This window comes from Charadrius vociferus, unplaced genomic scaffold, assembly GCF_000708025.1.
Source record: "Charadrius vociferus isolate BGI_N301 unplaced genomic scaffold, ASM70802v2 scaffold436, whole genome shotgun sequence".
Lineage (NCBI taxonomy): Eukaryota > Metazoa > Chordata > Aves > Charadriiformes > Charadriidae > Charadrius > Charadrius vociferus.
The window spans coordinates 6402082-6405866 of NW_009649187.1; the positions used below are offsets into that span (position 1 = coordinate 6402082).

Genomic DNA, 3785 nt, shown 5'->3' on the forward strand with positions numbered 1-3785 from the left:
GGGGGGGCGGGGGGGATTTCTTCTGGTACAGTGTTTCCCATCTCTGTCCCAGATAGGATGAGAGATCTGTACTGCAAAGTCAGGAAAAATTAGGAGAAATCTCAGCAATTCCACTTCAGGCAGCTTCTCAGAGTCCTTGGGGGTTATCACACATAATATAAGTAAGGCAAATGTCTTGCCTTCACTTCAACACTGTCCATGCCCAAACAACATCACATAGGTGAGGACAGATCCTCACCTAATACAATACAATACAAAGAAAAATGAGCAAAGAACCGTTGGCTTCAGCAATAGCAATAACTAAGCATCTCTGTCCTTGTGCTTCTTTGCACTTTAGTTGCTTAAAATTTCGGAAGTGAAGACATTGAACTATAAGTTATATTTTAAAACCAGCAAGCAAATAGCTGGCTTTAGGAGTTTGTACACTGCCCTTGTTGCAATCAAGACATTTTTATCTCCTATGTGTTTTGCAGTTTCATTGCACCATTGCTCCTTTTGCAACATGATTTTCATGTGATGATAACTGCTAAAAGAAGCCCATCCACAGCAAACCGGCTTGAAACACATTGGCAGATACTCTCTTGGATTCACTTTTCTTTCATATTTCCAAGCTTTTCTTTTTACTGAGATGCTGCCTATGTAGTTCACATCATAAAAGAGCCCATCCTGGTGTATTCCCAAAGCAAGTGTGAGCAGGTGCAGCCATAAAGCACGCACTCCACATTCTTCTCGAGCAGCCGGACATCTGCTTGGCTATATAAAAGAAGCAGGCCCTGCTTGACAGGAAAGGGGCAACGCTGCCAGGAGGCAGGGGAGTGGGAGGTTATTGCCCATCTAATGGGTCATAAGACTGGCAAAACAGAGGGAAATCATCTGCATGCCCCAAATGTGGACTCGCTGGAGCAAGGCAGAAAGGGCTGGCCCTAGTGCAGAACCGTGCTCCTCTAGCACACCCATTCCCAAGGAACAGTGAGGGCAAGTCCATCCCATTCTGCTGTCCTCCTTTACTAATCCAGCAGAATTGGGGAGTGGAAAACCAGCAGCATGCAATTGGTCTCGCGTAAGGAGAGGGGCAGCAGTCTTTCACTATGGACAGGGTCCAGAGCTACACTGGCACTAACGCTCTTTCAGCCACCCCACCAGCCACTGCTGGAGCCTCAGTCCCTATCCTCCCCACTATCCATACATAAAGCAAGGGCCACAATTATCCTTTTCTCCCCTGAGCTCTATTCCTTGGTGCAATTTCTCTGCCTTTTTCTGCATCGGTCTTTGCAGCAGTCATTTCCTGGTTTTGCTGCAAACCAAACCAGTCTTTACCCTCTCCAGCACCTGTTCTAAACTATTTTGCTGCCCAGTCAACTCACCTCAGACTTGTAGTGCCAGGCTCAGACCAGCTCATGTGCCTGCCCCAGAGTTCGGCAGTGGGCTGCTTCCTCCCAGCCCGTCTCTGGGTGCTGCTGGGGAGGCTTGTCCCAGCAGCCCCGCTCACCCAGGGTGCCTGGGCGCAGGCAAGCTCTGCCCAGCACAAAGTGCTGATGCGAAGTGCTGTGAATTTGACTCCTGAAGGCTGCTCGCACAGGCATCCGGCGGTTATTAATAGCCAATGGCCCAGAGGGCAGAGTCTCAGATAGCACCACCACCAGCCCCGAGGAGAGGGGAAAAGAAAAGGTTGCTCCTCAGGCCTCCTGCAGTCACCGTCTCAGTTCCCAGTAAGACCAAGCACTCCATAGGTGCCTCACTTCTTCCTCTCTGTTCAAATCAACATGCCGTTCTCCATCCTCCTCCTATTGCATTTTAATGCAATTCATAAAACCTTCTTAATACCCTGTTTGTCAGTAATGCCTCAAAAGCTGTCTTGGGTCTTGCTCTGTTTTACACCCTCCTTTTGCCCCCTCTTCACTCCATCAGTCAACCTAGTGTCCTCTAGGCTCTCATATATAATTCCTAAAATGCCAGGCATTCAAATAATACATCAGAAAGCACAGAAGAAAAATAATTGTATTCATGAAGCAAGAAGTAGTAGGAAAACCACAAGGTCTGGAAACCTATTTACAGAGTTCTAGGCAGTAGCTGTGTAGTGTGTGTGGGAAACCCAGCAGAATCAAGTAGCAAGGATACTAATTTCCTGATTCATATATAGGGTTGATTGCCAGCATTTGGTGCAGCTTCGTACATGCAAATTCTTCTTTGGCTCCTGTTTATTATGACGCAACTCTCCCTGTTTTTTCCCCCATACCCAGTTGGGTTCTGGTTCTAGGATGAAGGGGACATATCTTATTTTACTGGGTTACTCAAAGATGCACATACCTTTCAGTTTCTATGTAAGGCAGAAATCCTGCAGAAAACATTGTCTTCCGATTTCACATTGGATCAAAATCGAAGTGTTGTTGGGCAAAACCCCCAAAACACAGTTGTGATTTTAGTAGAAAATCCTTCGCATAGAGAATTGCAAGCAAAGTTGATACAAAGGAACATCAGGAGACAGTCGCTTTCCCTTTTTCCTAGATTTTGCAGTTGTTTTTGCCTGCACCAAACTTTCCAGTGTGATAAGCAGGTTGACAGCTGAAAGTGATTAACTCCCAGAACTGTTTGGAATATCCTGTATAAGAGTGCTGTAACATACCTAATGAGCAATAATCAGCCTTTATATGCTGCTTGGAATCAGGGCATGTATGGCAATCTCCTGGCCTAAAGTTTCCCATTTTCTTCTTGCTTGCTTCCATCTAACCACTATGTGTACCTCACATTGTACCTATAGCACAGCTCTTATTCTCCCTCATTTTTATCTACTGTAACACCGTGCTGTAAGCTTTCCAGTATCCAAAAGAGTGCTGCGTCCTTCACTGAGCCCAGCAGATAACCAGAATGATTCATAAGGGCTGGACAGCCCAGATCCTGCCCCCACACTCCCATGACACGATTTGGGAGTATCTCCCCTGAGCTGTGCCAGTGTAAAACAGGTGTAGGGGATAGCACAATTGAACTGTAAACACCCAGTGCCTGCTCTGGGCACCATCACAGAGCTTCATGCCTGGTGAAGGCATTTACATCTGCACAAAGCTGGAGGGTGTCAAATACTACTCTCACAACTGACCATCTGTCCACACTTCACACCCACGTCGCACAAGTGCAGGTGGCCACAGAGGAACAGGTCTCTTGGTGTTAGCCAAGCCCTGCTGACTGCAGGCTGCACAAAGAGGAGTATTTTTTCACCATGTTTATTTCTCTTGGATTGGTTTAGCACCATGCTAGACATTTGCCCAGAGTGCCCAGTGCCTACTGTGAAGTTCAGTTGTGCTCTTTGAGGTGCTGCTCTCCTATTCAAGTTCCCTGCATTCTAAACCGTATTTATTAAGGGACCTATTGCCTGTCACAAGGTGATGGCATGTAGGGGGAGGCATAGTTAGAACAGACACAATGTGCTGCTATATTGCTTAAAATCATCAGCCCTTTGCCTCTCCTTTCCCAAAGGCATGAGGTACAGTTACCTCTTAATTTTAAGGAGTTTCTATCTCCATTTTGATAATAATCTAAGAAATGAATGTGATTTATATTATGGGGTGAGAAGCTGAGAAATGCAGCTACCACTATATGGCACCTGCTTGCAGTCACTAGAGTGATGCTGAACTCTGCCTCCTCTCTACTTGCTTTCAGCAGTTGTTTTCAGACCAATTTATAGCTGCTGTATTATTTCTCCAGTCATCTCCTGTGCCTTTCTGAGCACAAATTACACCTTAGGGGAACAGTTTGTGCCAGATGGACATTATGTGGAACGTGCTGGATTT

At 46.2% G+C, this 3785-nt stretch overlaps 1 protein-coding gene across 1 annotated transcript in view; it reads right to left on the reverse strand.

Annotated features, from left to right (window-relative positions):
* Positions 1-1530, reverse strand: part of MYOZ1 (myozenin 1) — a 16713-nt gene extending 15183 nt beyond the window's left edge. Inside the window, exon 1 of the mRNA XM_009888769.1 lies at positions 1365-1530. The gene's annotated coding sequence lies outside the window, so the exon portion shown is untranslated. The remainder of the gene's footprint in view (positions 1-1364) is intronic.
* Positions 1531-3785: the final 2255 nt, after the last annotated feature.